Source organism: Apium graveolens, chromosome 4 (genome assembly GCF_009905375.1).
Source record: "Apium graveolens cultivar Ventura chromosome 4, ASM990537v1, whole genome shotgun sequence".
Lineage (NCBI taxonomy): Eukaryota > Viridiplantae > Streptophyta > Magnoliopsida > Apiales > Apiaceae > Apium > Apium graveolens.
The window spans coordinates 157,171,740-157,188,061 of record NC_133650.1 but is presented as its reverse complement, the minus strand read 5'-3'; the positions used below and the strand labels follow the sequence as shown (position 1 = coordinate 157,188,061).

General features: G+C 36.3%; 1 non-coding gene across 1 annotated transcript; it reads left to right on the top strand.

The window, feature by feature from the left end:
* Nucleotides 1-15,684: 15,684 nt before the first annotated feature.
* Nucleotides 15,685-15,791, top strand: LOC141722993 (small nucleolar RNA R71). The gene has a single exon (XR_012575988.1). It is a non-coding gene; the product is annotated as a small nucleolar RNA R71 (small nucleolar RNA).
* The last annotated feature ends 531 nt before the right edge of the window (nt 15,792-16,322 follow it).

Below are 16,322 nucleotides of genomic sequence, written 5' to 3'. Positions count from 1 at the left end.
CTACAATTAACTACTTAATTAATCACTTCAAATTAACAATATTAAAACACTCATGAGATCACAACTTCATTACTACTTCCTTCAATAGTTATTTTTATTACCTTTAGCATGCGACAATGATGATATTAATCGAATAACACGAAACTGATAAAAGCCAACTTTCATTGTACTAATACCATTCTACCAAACATCCACAATTAAGATAGAAGTTGAATAGTCATCAATTATGCTGAGTTCCTATATGTCTACAGAAATTGACAGCACAACGATTTAAGCACAAGTTATTCCTTTTGATTACACAGGGCGAATAAAACTGTTAGAGTTACCCACTAATCGTGCACATCATACATGAACCTATGCTAGCATGGCAGGTTCTAAATCTCAAGATCCACCGTCGCTTCACAAGAGATTAACACCCTATCTTATATGTTCGCGACGCACATAAGGCGAATACGCACAACCAATACTAGATATCATACAATCATCACACACTAAAGTATTAAACAATTAACTAAAGAATTCCCTAGTAAATCCGTTGCGACCCCATGATCACGATTAGCCCATAATAGCACTTATCGTCATCATGGGTTCATATGAATTCATGATAAACAACACAAGAAAATAATAACTAAACTAATTATATTAAATCAGAGTACGTCACAAGAGTAAATAGGTTCAAAGTAAGAAAACTAGCATCCAACGTTATAACGAAACAAGAATCACAAGAAAATATGCTTCCTCTTCGTTGCTGTGTGCTAAAACGGTCTTCTTCCTTATCTCCTTCGCTCCTTGCTTAATACCACGATCCTCTCTCGTGAAAACGTCTCCAAATCTACTTATATAATAGTCCCATAAAACTCATATTACATAGAAGTGGAAGCCAAACAGAAGTAGAAGTCCTAAAATAAATTATCTTTTTTCCCGACCCTGCGCGGCCGCTCAGCATAGCTGAGCGGGCGCTCAGCTTCCTGCGCGGCCGCTCAGCATTGCTGAGCGGGCGCTCAGGACCCTACTGAAAAAATTCTGAGTTTGCTCCATTTCTTCGCCGTAATCTGCCCCTTCCTTTCCTCTCTCAATGGTGAACACATGCCAAGGCTTATTCTTGATGATTACTCCTCCGAAATGCAACTAATACCCTGAAATGCATAAACACTAGAAAAACGCATCAAATACACAAAATACTTGATTTCAAGGCACCAATTTAAGCCATTTTAAGATGTTCTAAGTGGTATAAAATGCCACTTATCAATACCAGAGTTCAATTTTTAGCATGCTATTTTCATTTTCAAATTTTTCGTTCCATTACAGGAACCATAAACTATCTATCCCGTTACGGGGACCACAAAACCATTTTTTCCGTTACTGGAACCACAAAATCATCTGTTCCGTTACGGGAACCACTAAATCAAAATCAGATATATAATTGGACGAATCCTAGGGATAGCTGATCAGTCTATCCCACCATAATTTGTTCCGGAACTCAGAGACTAGCTAGGTCTCTGTCATGCTGGACTAAGCGGTCTAAATAGGGTGCGCAACCGACTTAGCCATTTACGCAACCATGCTGGGCCGTTACGGGCCTCTTACGCAGCCATCCACCATCTGATTTATTTTTATCCAGTTTTCAAAATCAATTACACGTATCTCTTTTTAAACAATTATCTCACATCACACATTCTAAAATCTTTTCAATTTAATCACAATCTAGAGATAGGTTTTTTCAGAAGTTACTTTTTCCACAAAACATCAGTTAGTAAAACATATTTAAATACGGGGAATACGTAACTTAAAATGTTCTGTTCCAGCATGTAATTTAAATCAACAATTATTCATATATACTGAACTGTAAAAGATTTGTTCAGGGGTACTTGCCTTGCAGAGCTTTACAACTAATACCGATTCACCTTTGACTGACTTGGACGCTCGGCTTTATCGCCTTACTAGTAGATTATCCTGGATCCGACTTCGACACTCAGGTCCTTCGCTTGGAACCTCGCTGAGCTGGTTGACTGATCACGGGGCTATCTTAGTCCGACGTCACTTTCAGTTTTCCGACTAGAATCTACAAGGTCGAAATACTCTATGTTAGACGTCTAGGTATGCTTGACATATCCTCGCTATCAGTTCTACCCGAACCGTATAATATCCCGACTCGTAATTCTACGTACTATTATCATACACCTAACAGTTAGGGTCCACGTATTCAAGACCCGAATCCGCACTCATATTCTGAAAATAGATATACCCGTCGCTTTAAGAAAACAGGGTTGTCTAATATATTTACAAAATATTTTATTATAACACGTAGGTACATTTTATAAAAGAGAGTTGTTAATTATTTACCACAATATGCAAGTAGGGTCATACGATATTTTTTTATAATTATAAAAATATACATGTTGACTAATGTTCCCGATATTTTACAGGATTTATTCCCGAATTTTGAAAATATTTTTCTCGAAAATCGGGCAGCGTCTCCTTTGTTTATCGGGCTACCCGTCGAACAATTCGACATCAATCACAACAATCAACCAATCAAACTAGAAATCAATGCAATTTCACAATCCAGATAACCCCGAAACGTATTATTTAACTTCTACTTTTAGTTCAAAAATTGCAAAATAAATTTATAAATTGTTATTTGGCTCAAGAATCATCATTGCCATTAATCCGTCAGCTCACCGAGTTCATCGCTGACGGCAGCATAATTCCGACGGTGGCCGTAAGGGTTTCCTGTCAGAATTTTGCCAATAATAATTTAATCGATTAATAATTTATTCACATCACAAAAGCAATTATCAGAAATTAAATCGAAATCACAGATTTGCAATTACAACCGCAAGCATTCAACCACACACTGGACAGAACTGAAGCAATGAAAGCAACAGCTCCCACACCACGCACACACCCACGCGCAACAGCGCAACACACACGAACACACACACATGAAACGTACGCACACCGCACACATAACCCCCAAACAACCGCAACCCAACTGTGATATATACACAAGAGCGTGTATATATATACAATTAATTCATGACTGAACCAAGACACGAAGTCGGAACAGAGCATAACCGAAAAAAATGGAAACAACTGGAAAAAAAAACTCACCGGGAGACAAAGAATAACCGGGGAAGAGGAATATAGGGGAGAAAGGAAAAGAGAACAGGGGTAGAAAAACAAGTCATCTGCTTGTGGCCTAAATTCAATCCACGTATCACAGGAATTATAAGAATGCAATACATATCCCTTTTCTTTTTCTGACAGCCTACTTTATTCCGTTTCTGAAATTTTAACGAACAATTGCGTAACTAAAATATCCCAAAAAATTACCAAATAAATTTTAAAATATTCGAAATATTTAAAAACTAATTATATAAAATTTTCATAATTTTTAAAACATTTCTGGATCGCACGAGATACCCGCATTTCACATTTAATGAACCGAACAACACTTAAAACAAATTCAGTAAATCACGAAAATAGTCTTATAACGTTATAAATATCCCGAAGTTAATAAAAACATAAATTTTGTAATTTTTAAACAATTTCTGAAATGCAATTTATACCCGCTTTTATCAATTAAACGAATCGACGCGCGAGTGAAATTAATCCCAAAAATTTCCAAAATAATTTTAAAATTCTCAGAATATTCCAAACATAAATAAATATGAGTTTCATAATTTTTGAAGAACTCAGGAATTAAATACGGATTTTACAATTAAATACAATCAGAAAATCATACATGGCTAAATAATTGATGAAATATTGATTTCTAAATTTTATAAAATCCCAAAAATAATTATTGTAATTATAAAACCATAAAAATAATTATAGAAAATATAATTATAATAAAATTACTTTTAAAAGCGAAACAAAATCATACAACCCAATACTTAACCACGCAATTCAATCTCATACACTATTAATCACATATACACAATAATAAAGCAATAACCCGCTGACAAAACCCATAAACACGTTTTATTCATTTAATAATTCCATAATTACATTTTTAAATAATGCAAAAATATGCGATTCGTTATACGAGCTGCTGTCTTTTCTCCACCATAATGTCCTCCATAAGCCGTTGAGTGGAAATCTCGCAAGATCCCCCCCTCGTTTCGCTGTAAGGAACACATCTCCTGATGTTTTGGTCAGCTCCTTGTCGAAAAAGAAACGACTCATCCCACATATACCACTTCACTTCATGAAGAAACTTCTTCCTTTGAGCATAAGATAAGTCGGGAGGCATGATATTACTCACAAGGTAGTTCACAATGTCTGCAAACCACGATTCTTCTTCTTGCACTCCAAAAAGCTGCTCGTCGGGAAAAGACTCATTTATCAATGTCTTATCCAATGAAGTAGCATTAGGATTCTCTAAACGCGAGAGATGATCAACGACTTGATTTTCAGTTCCCTTTCTGTCCTTGATCTCTAGTTCAAATTCTTGAAGCAAAAGAACTCATCTAATCAATCTAGGATTCGAGTCCTTCTTTGAGACGAGATATCGAATTGCAGCGTGATCAGTGAAAACTATCACCTTAGTCCCAAGTAGATAAGATCGAAATTTCTCAAAACCATAGACAATAGCCAAAAGTTCTTTCTCTGTAGTAGTATAATTCAGCTGAGCACCATTTAGAGTCTTGCTAGCATAGTAGACCACATGAAATATGTTGTTCTTCCTCTGCCCAAGAACTGCTCCAACTGCATAGTCACTTGCATCACACATCATCTCAAAAGGTTCATTCCAATCAGGTGCAGTTATGACCGGTGCCGTGATTAAACTCTTCTTCAATGTCTCAAAAGCTGTAAGGCACTCGTCATCAAACTTGAAAGGTACATCTTTCTCTAGCAAACTTCACAATGGCTTTGAACTCTTAGAGAAGTCTTTGATGAAACGCCTATAGAAACCCGCATGACCAAGAAAACTACGAATTCCCTTAACAGAAATAGGAGGAGGAAGATTCTCAATGACCCCCACCTTGGCTTTGTCCACCTCAAGACCCTTACGAGAAACCTTGTGCCCGAGAATAATGCCATGTCGCACCATAAAGTGACATTTCTCCCAATTGAGAACCAGATTAGTCTCAACACACCTCTTGAGAACGTGTCCAAGATTTTGCAAGCATTCATCAAAAGAATCTCCAAATATAGAGAAGTCATCCATGAGCACCTCTACATTTTAGCCAATCATATCAGAAAAGATGGCCATCATACATCTCTGAAATATGGCTGGTGCACCACACATACCAAAAGAAACTCGTCTGAAGGCGAAAGTACCAAATGGACAAGTAAAGGTAGTTTTCTCCTGATCTTCAGGAGGATACAAATCTGATTGTAGCCCGAATAACCATCCAGAAGAAAGTAGTACTCATGACCAGACAATTTGTCAAGCATCTAGTCAATGAAGGATAAAGGGAAGTGATCCTTCCTAGTGGCTTTGTTCAGCTTCCTATAGTCCATGCAAACTCTCCACCCCATGACTATTCTTGTAGGAATAAGCTCATTCTTCTCATTTGCTACCACAATAATTCCACCTTTCTTTGGCACACATTGAACCGGGCTTACCCATGAACTGTCAGAAATAGGATATATGATCCATGCATCAAGCCACTTGAGAATTTCCTTCTTCACTACTAATTTCATGATTGGTTTAAGGCGTCTTTGCTGCTCGACTTTAGGCTTGCTACCTTCCACTAGTAGAATTTTATGCATGCTGTAAGAAGTGCTGATTCCCTTGATATCTGTTATAGTCCAACCAATTGCCAATTTGAACTCTCTTAGAATCCTCATGAACTTTTCCTCATCACTACCTGAAAGGTTAGATGCAATAATAACATGCAAAGTAGATGCATCACCTAAAAACGCATACCTCAAATGCTCGGGTAAAGGCTTAAGCTCAAGAGTGGGAGTTTCCTCAATAGATGGTTTAAGGTGTTTAGGAGCTTTGTTTAATTCCTCCATTCCAAGAGATTCAAAAGGCATATCAATCTTCCACTTCCAGGGAGAAGCATTCAAATATTGCAATTGTTCTTCACCTTCGTCATCTTCACTATCTGAATTTCCTAATAAGGCTTTTTCTAAGGCATCGGACCTTAGCAATTGATCAAGTTCTGAAGTAACCACAGAATCGACCAACTACACCTTTAAGCACTCCTCATTTTCCATAGGAAATTTCATAGCATTGAACACATTAAAAGTTACATCCTGATCCAACACTCGCATTGTGAGCTCACCCTTCTGCACATCTATCATGGTTCGACCAGTTGCCAAGAAAGGTCTTCCTAAGATTATGGGAATCTTCTTATCCTCCTCGAAATCAAGAATTATGAAATCAACAGGGAAGATGAGTTTATCAACCTTGACCAAGACATCCTCCACAATACCTCACGGATATGTAATAGAAAGGTCGGCCAACTGCAAGGTCATATAAGTCGGTTTTGGATCAGGTAAGTCCAACTGCTTAAAGATTGACAAGGGCATCAGGTTGATGCTAGCTCCCAAGTCACATAAGCATCTGTCAAAAGACACTTTTCCAATAGTACACTGAATAGTGAAGCTTCCTGGATCCTTAAGCTTTGGAGGTAACTACTGTTGCAGCACAACACTGCATTCCTCTGTGAGAGCGACAGTCTCTAAATCATCTAGCTTCACTTTCCGAGAGAGAATACCTTTCATAAACTTTGCATAACTAGGAATCTGCTCAAGAGCCTCAGCGAAAGGTATGTTGATACAAATTTTCTTGAAAACCTCCAGAAACTTCTCAAATTGCTTGTCCAGCTTTTTCTTCTGCAGCCGCTTAGGAAAAGGCGGTGGAGGATAGATCTGTTTCTCCCCTGTATTACCCTCAGGAGGAGTGTGCTCAACAGTAGTCTTCCTTGGTTCCACTTCTACTTCCTACTGCTCTACTTCTTTTTCAGCCTCAACTTCTTCAGTCAACACTTGAGTTTGTTCGGGATTCGCAACCTTTCCAGACCTCAAAGTGATTGCCTTTAACTGCTCCTGAGCTTCTCTCTTTCCTGGCACTTCAATGTCACTAGGTAGTGTACCGGGCTGATAATTTAGCAAGGCATTGGCAATTTGCCCAATTTGATTTTCCAAGGTCTTGATAGAAATAGCTTGACTCTTGCACATAAGCTTCAACTCCTCTAATTCAGATTTTTCATTAGCTTGTTACAGCTGGAGTTGTTGTCTTGGTGCATATTACGGTTGCTGAAAACGAGGGGATGATAAGGCTGCTGAACTACATTCTAAGCATTGCTCCAACTGAAATTAGGATGATTGCGGTTGTTGGGATGATAAGTGGCTGGCATAGGTTGTTGCGAACGCTGAAAGTGTTGGATTTTAATCGCAGCGGAGGCATGGTAAAACACTTTCACACATATAAAATCCAAATAAAAGCATATAAATCGTGATTAAAACATATGAATCGATTACTAACCTTTAATAGCGATCCAAAAGCAACGATCGGAGATCCTTAGCAGCTGCTCCTCAAACGTGAAGCACTCCACCGGTATCCACCAAGAAAACGACGTTAAGGAGGAGGAGGAGGTGGAGAGAATTAGGTTTTCTAAAAACTTTTTGGGTTAGGGTTAGAATAAAAATAGGGTTTATAATAGTATATTTATAGGCAAAATTTTCAGCTGAAATTTTCCCATAAAATATTATTATTATTAACCCATTTATTATTCTCATTAATAATTAAAACACCTTTTAATTATTAATCATTTTTCTAAACACTTTAGAAATAACTCTCTCTCTTGATTTAATTTCCAAAAATTAAATTCTTAATTAATAATATTAAGAACTTTTCTTAATTAATTTATAATCAATTAAATCTAATTTAATCAATCATTAAATTTGCCAATTAATTATTTATTTCATAAATAAATAATTATCAGCCATTATTAATTAATTCCTCCACCATTACATCATTCTCTATTTATGGTGTGACCCTGTAGGTTCAATATTAAGCCGATAGTAGAAATAAATAATAATAAAACTATTTTATCATTATTTATATAAATTTTCTAATTTATTAAATATGATTAATTAATTAATCATATTTATTCTACATCGTGAGGGATACTTCTCAGCATATCGCGACTATCCGGATAATACGATTTCACTGCTTAGAATACCAAGAACCTATTCAGTGAATAGTTACCGTACAATAAACTCCTTCTACCCTACAATGTCCTGATTAAATACAAGGCATGGATCTTGTGTCAAGCCTATCTAATTTAATCACTTGCTTACCATTTACTATGCTTAGTTCTATGCAAATTAGAAACTCCTTTCTAATTTCATTCACTCTGGCCAGAGATTCCTGAACTAGCATAAGTGGATCAGCCTTGAACATTCACTTCCTTCACTGGAAGGGGTAGATCCTTTATTGATCATACACTATCTTCGTGTACAAATTCCTATACCCAGTAGAGCCTTAATAATTGTCCCTGGAGACTAAGAACTAAACCAAAGCATAGTTCAGTGTACACAAGATGACTATGATGACCTCAAGTCTAAGGATACTTGTACAACTATCACTATGTGAACAACTGCTGACACGTGAGTGAACTCCATCAGTTGTTCAGCTGTGCGAGTCATGTTCAGTGAACTTATTCTATAATAAGCACCTACATACTAGCTATAGTGTCACCACACAAATATCTATGAGAACAGACATCCTTCAAAATGAAGCAAGCATAATATGTACCGATCTTTGCGGATTATTAATTACCAGTTAGTAATCCTATGACCAGGAACTATTTAAGTTTAGAGTTATCATCTTTTAGGTCTCACTATTATGATCTCATCATAATCCATAAAAGCTTTACTCTAAACTATGGTATATCTTATTTAAACACTTAAATAGATAGAGCCCGTAATAAAAAACAAAACAAGTCTTTTATTAATATCAATGAAATCAAAACAGATTACATAAAAGTTATTCCTAAATCCTAATACATGATTGGACTTAGGACATATTCCTTTCAATCTCCCACTTGTACTAAAGCCAATCACTCTGGTATCTAATACCCATCTAGTCTTTATGACGATCAAAGTGACTTTCATAAAGTAGCTTTGTGAGTGGGTCTGCTATGTTGTTATGTGTGTCAACCCTATTTCAATACAACACAAGAAATGTTATCAAACTCCCACTAACCCTTTTGTAGACACATGGTTCATCTACGTTTTTCATAAAACCAAACTCTTTGATTGTCTCATTAAAATGGATGTTCCATCTACGAGAAGCTTGCTTTAAACCACATATGGTTCACAACAGCTTACACACTAGGTTTTCATTTCTCTTGGAAAGAAAACCATCTGGCTATTTTCCAGATCTCATAGTCATAGTAAGCAGCATTCGCAAGCAAAATCCGAACTGATTATAACAGGGCTACAGGTAAAAGGTTTCATCAAAGTCAATCCATTGCCTTTGTTTGAATCCTTTTCCCAAAAGCCTGGCCTTAAAGGTCTCCACCTGGCCATCTGCTCTAATCATTCTTTTATATCCCGTATACATAGATTTCATTCCGGATTTCATGGCACTATGCCATTTCTCTGAGTCAACACTACTCATAGCCTCATTATAGGTCACAGGGTCGTCATCATCAATGATCGACAACTCATTGTCATTTTATTCAATGACAAGGACATATTACCTCTCAGGTTGGCGAGACACTCTCCATGACCTACGAATGGGCTGGTCCATAGAAGGTTGTTCAGTCAGAACAGGTGTTTCCACTTGATCCGTAGTAGTTTGTGCTTCTTGAACTTCATCAAGTTCAATTTTGCTCCCACTGTTTCCTTCAAGGATAAACTCCTTTTCCAAGAAGGTAGCATGTCTGGAGACAAACACCCGATGATCGGTGTAAAAGTAATACCCTAAAGTCTCTTTAGGATATCCCGCAAAACTACATTTTACGGATCGATATTCCAGCTTATCTGGATCAACTTACTTGACATAAGCTGGACATCCCCAAATCTTAACGTGTTTAAGACTCGGTTTCCTTTCTTTCCATATCTCATACGGAGTTTGAGGAACAGATTTGGAAGGCACCTTATTCAGTAAATATCCCGAGGTTTCCAATACATAACCCCATAGGAATACTGGAAGATTTGCATAGCTCATTATGGACCGAACTATGTCTAACAAAGTTCGATTTCTCCTTTCAGATACCAATCTGGAGGCATCCACTAGGAGACTATACCATTTACTTTGAGATAATCCATAAACTCTCCATTCAAGTATTCACCACCTCGATCTAATCGAAGAATTATAATACTATGTTTGGTTTGTTTCTTCACTTCATACTTATACTCTTTGAACTTTTCAAAGGCTTCAGACTTGTGTTTCATCAAAAACATATCCGAATCTAGATCTATTATCCATGAAAGTAATGAAGTATGAAAATCCACCCATGGCTTGCGTAGACATTGGTCCACATACATCTGTGTGTACCATTCCTAGCAAATTTGCAGCCCTCTCTCCATGTCTACTAAATGGAGACTGCAGTGCCACAATGAAGTGAGATTTTCATCATCCCTTTTCTTTTATTAGTTTGTTCAATCTGAAGTAAATTATGTCACATTTATACAGACCATTATTTAAAGTACCACGTCCATAAAGAATATTATTTCTAAGAATAGAACATTCATTATTCTCAATAATAAATGAAAATCCAGCCAAGTCTAACATGGGAATAGAAATAATATTCCTCACAATCGAGGGAACAAAATAACAATTATTTAAAACAATAGTCTTGCCCGTAGGCATATGTAAATGAAATGATTCTACATCTTCAGCAGCAACTCTTGCTCCATTTCCCATCAGTAGAATCACCTCATCTTCCTCAAGAGTCCTACTTCTCCTTAGTCCCTGCAACAAATTGCAGATATGAGAATCACAGGCGGTATCTAATAACCAAGTAGAAATTTGATTTAATGACATATTCACTTCTATTATGAACATACCTGAATCAGAAGCGGTAGTCTCACTACCCTTCTTCTTCTTCAATTCTGCAAGGTAAACCTTGCAGTTCCTCTTCCAGTGCCCCACCTTGTTACAGTGAAAGCAAACAACTTTGCTCTTGGGGTCTTCAGCTTTTGGTGGAACCGGCATTTTCTCACCTACTTTCTTCTTCTTGGAAGGGTTCCTCTTCCTTTTCTTAGGATTGGAACCTTCACCAATTAGAAGAACAGAACTCTTCTTAGGGGGAAAATTCGATTCCGTAGTCTTCAACATGTTGTGGAGTTCAGGCAGGCTGACATCCAACTTATTCATGTGAAAGTTCACAACAAACTGCGAGAACGAACTCGGAAGTGATTGCAAGACCAAGTCTTGGCTCAGCTCCCCATCCATGGCAAAACCAAGTTGTCCAAGACGTTCAATCAAATTGATCATCTTAAGTACATGGTCATTCACAGATGATCCCTCAGACATCCTACAACCGAACAGCTCCTTCGATATCTCATATCGAGCTGTCCTCCCTGCCACATCATACAACTCTTATAGATGCATGAGGATAGTGTGAGCATCCATATGCTCATGTTGCTTCTATAGCTCAATGTTCATGGAATCTAGCATGATGCATTGAGCAACATTTGCATCATCTACCCACTTACGATACGCAAAATGTTCATCATTATGTGCATCACTAGCAGGTTCAGTAGGCTTAGGTGAGTCAATCACGTATTCCAGCTTCTCAATCCTGAGAACAATTCTCAAGTTTCGAAGCCAGTCAGCATAATTAGGACCAGTCAACTTGTGAGCATCCAGTATGCTCCTGAGTGATAGTGCAGAAGACATAATGTATATTGTAAATCTGTAAATGATAAACACATAACAACACTTAGCAAATATTCGATTTCATTTTAAAACACTATATGAATCGGGTCTTTATTCATAAGTGGCTCCCACTAGTTTACCTAATTTATTCAACCTCCTATATGAAAAATTAAGCATTCATAATGCTAGTGGGAATAGGGATCCTACATTCCATTACACAACCCCGGCTGTAGCACGAACCGCCATGTAATGTTCAATAGGCAGACAACTCTTATCAATTACATCTTATGTTATTCCCTAATCAAACTTTAGCCTCTTCAATAATTGAGTCACGGCTGTGGCACGACAAACTCAATATTCTAAGTCAAGTCTAACCCAACATTCCGTACATATGAATCAGTCTCCAACGGCCCACGGCGGTGGCACGTACCGACCTTTAGATTCTAATTCAACGTACACATCTCTATGTAATAGAAAAGTATTTCTTATTTTGAAATCAAAGCCCTCGGCTGTAGCACGAACCGACAATGATTTAAAAATAAGAACTACTTTCTATCATGTTGGAAGGCTATGACCGACACAAGCCCGTTGTATCTTTGGCCAATTACTACTTGATATTATTTAATTTTAGAGGGATTATATTACGTTACAATCATAATCATATTATAAAGAGATTCTTCCTTTTAAATTAAATATTTCAAATCAATAATCAATAATCAGATGATTCCCAGATCGGGTGGAGCATTGTCAAGAGGCGTCACTTAATAACCCTTTCTTACAGATAGAAATCTGTTGTTGACAGAATCATCCTTTCTCTCATATCGAAAATTCATATTCAATTACGTGTTTCATAAACACAAGAATCTCATGATTGTATTCATAATATTATTATTAAGGTTATGAAACAATTTCACTATACTAGATTGTCTAACAAGCGCCTTATGTTCATTTAAGTTCACCTAAATCTATCATCGCATGATAAACTAAGCATATATCATATATATCAACATGAATAAACATCAAGGTAGGCATGCTACATCATCTAACATATTGGTCTAAGCGTTATACATCTCTATGTATCACATGAAACATTTAAAAGCAGTTAAAACAGTTAAAAACAGCTTTAAAACACTTTCGGAAATATAAACAGTTCAAAAATTTTATATAAACTAAAATTTGATCATTCCACTAGATCCGTCTCGGAAAAACGAATCCAACGATATATTGCACGCCCAAAACGGAGTTACGAAACTCCCAGAAATCAAATTTAAAAATAACAGATGGGCTGTAACGCATTACAGGAACGCGTTACTAGCTCTCTAACGCATTCCGGTGATGCGTTACAACCCTTTTAAGCCATTAAAAGGTGTAACGCATTCCGCGAATGCCCCACAGGGTGTAACGCATTCCCGGAATACGCGACACCCCTTTCCTTTCTCTTGCAGCAGCTGACAACTGCGCCTGTCTCGAATGCTGTGCCTGACATCTGTTTTTCCGTGCAATCAACCAGTACAGCAACAGCAGACAACAGATGTACAAATATATATACATACTTACAACTCATATATATATATATATCTTTATTTAATTACGAATTTAATTAAAATAACTTCAAAAATTCATAATAAATAATCTATACATCTTAAAAATATAAGAAAAATACCTAGACGATCTACAACACTTGTAGAACCCAGATCAACATTCAAAATTATTCTGAGAAACGATTTCTCATCAGACAAAATTAATCCATGATATAACTTGTAAAAATCATAATTAATTCATACAAGCACATAAAATTCTGAAATTTTTACCACAGATCTATATGCATACAACCTATGCTCTGATACCATTGTTGGATTTTAATCGCAGCGGAGGCATGGTAAAACACTTTCACACATATAAAATCCAAATAAAAACATATAAATCGTGATTAAAACATATGAATTGATTACTAACCTTTAATAGCGATCCAAAAGCAACGATCGGAGATCCTTAGCAGCTGTTCCTCAAACGTGAAGCACTCCACCGATATCCACCAAGAAAACGACGTTAAGGAGGAGGAGGAGGTGGAGAGAATTAGGTTTTCTATAAACTTTTTGGGTTAGGGTTAGAATAAAAATAGGGTTTATAATTGTATATTTATAGGCAAAATTTTCAGCTAAAATTTTCCCATAAAATATTATTATTATTAACCCATTTATTATTCTCATTAATAATTAAAACACCTTTTAATTATTAATCCTTTTTCTAAACACTTTAGAAATAACTCTCTCTCTTGATTTAATTTCCAAAAATTAAATTCTTAATTAATAATATTAAGAACTTTTCTTAATTAATTTATAATCAATTAAATCTAATTTAATCAATTATTAAATTTGCCAATTAATTATTTATTTCATAAATAAATAATTATCAGCCATTATTAATTAATTCCTCCACCATTAAATCATTCTCGTTTTATGGTGTGACCCTGTAGGTTCAATATTAAGCCGGTAGTAGAAATAAATAATAATAAAACTATTTTATCATTATTTATATAAATTCTCTAATTTATTAAATATGATTAATTAATTAATCATATTTATTCTACATCGTGAGGGATACTTCTCAGCATATCGCGACTATCCGGATAATACGAATTCACTGCTTAGAATACCAAGAACCTATTCAGTGAATAGTTACAGTATAATAAACTCCTTCTACCATACAATGTCCTGATTAAATACAAGGCATGGATCTTGTGTCAAGCCTATCTAATTTAATCACTTGCTTACCATTTACTATGCTTAGTTCTATGCAAATTAGAAACTCCTTTCTAATTTCATTCACTCTGGCCAGAGATTCTTGAACTAGCATAAGTGGATCAGCCTTGAACATTCGCTTCCTTCACTGGAAGGGGTAGATCCTTTATTGATCATACACTATCTTCGTGTACAAATTCCTATACCCAGTAGAGCCCTAATAATTGTCCCTGGAGACTAAGAACTAAACCAAAGCATAGTTCAGTGTACACAAGATGACTATGATGACCTCAAGTCTAAGGATATTTGTACAACTATCACTATGTGAACAACTGCTGACACGTGAGTGAACTCCATCAGTTGTTCAGCTGTGCGAGTCATGTTCAGTGAACTTATTCTATAATAAGCACCTACATACTAGCTATAGTGTCACCACACAAATATCTATAAGAACAGACATCCTTCAAAATGAAGCAAGCATAGTATGTACCGATCTTTGCGGATTATTAATTACCAGTTAGTAATCCTATGACCAGAAACTATTTAAGTTTAGAGTTATCATCTTTTAGGTCTCACTATTATGAACTCATCATAATCCATAAAAGCTTTACTCTAAACTATGGTATATCTTATTTAAACACTTAAATAGATAGAGCCCGTAATAAAAAACAAAATAAGTCTTTTATTAATATCAATGAAATCAAAACAGATTACATAAAAGTTATTCCTAAATCCTAATACATGATTGGACTTAGGACATATTCCTTTCAGAAAGTTGCTCACGAACTGAACTAATTCACTAGAAATGGCGCACTGATCAGTCTCATAGGCACCAGCACAAAGCTCACAGACACTAGTGATTTGATTAAATCCATAATTAGCCAAAGTGTCCACCTTCATCGTCAAAGCCTTAAGTTGGGCAGCTATAGAAGTTGCTGCATCCAACTCCAGAATTCCTGTTACTTTTCCCTGAGTCAGTCTTTGGGAAGGATTCTGGTACTCATTAGCAGCCATCAGTTCAATAAGTTCATAAGCTTCATAGTAGCTTTTACCTATAAGGCTCCTCCTGATGCTGCATCAAGCATGGGTCTAGAAGTAGCACCCAATCCATTGTAGAAATAGTTAATAATCATCCAATCAGGCATGCCATGATGTGGGCACTTCCTTAGCATCTCCTTATATCGATCCCAAGCCTCACACAGAGATTCTCCAGTGTTCTGAGCAAACTGAGTAAGAGCATTCCTGATTGCAGCAGTTTTCGCCATAGGGAAGAATTTAGTGAGAAACTTTTGAGCAAGATCTTCCCAAGTGGTGATAGACCCTGCTGATAGAGAATGTACCCAACAATTGGCTTTGTTCTTCAGAGAGAATGGGAAGAGTCATAGCTTGATAGCATCTTCAGTCACATCATTGAACTTGAAAGTATTACATATCTCGATGAAATCCCTGATGTGTGAAAGAGATGTGTCCTAAGTCCAATCATACATGATGATTTAGGAATAACTTTTATGTAATCTGTTTTCATTTCATTGATATTAATAAAAGACTTGTTCTGGTTTTATTGCGGGCTTTATCTATTTAAGTGTTTAAATAAGATATACCATAGTTTAGAGTAAAGCTTTTTATGGATTATGATGAGATCATAATAATGAGACCTAAAAGATGATAACTCTGAACTTAAATATTTCCTGGTCGTAGGATTACTAACTGGTAATTAGTAATCCGCAAAGATCGGTACATACTATGCTTGCTTCATTATGAAGGATGTTTGTTCTCATAGA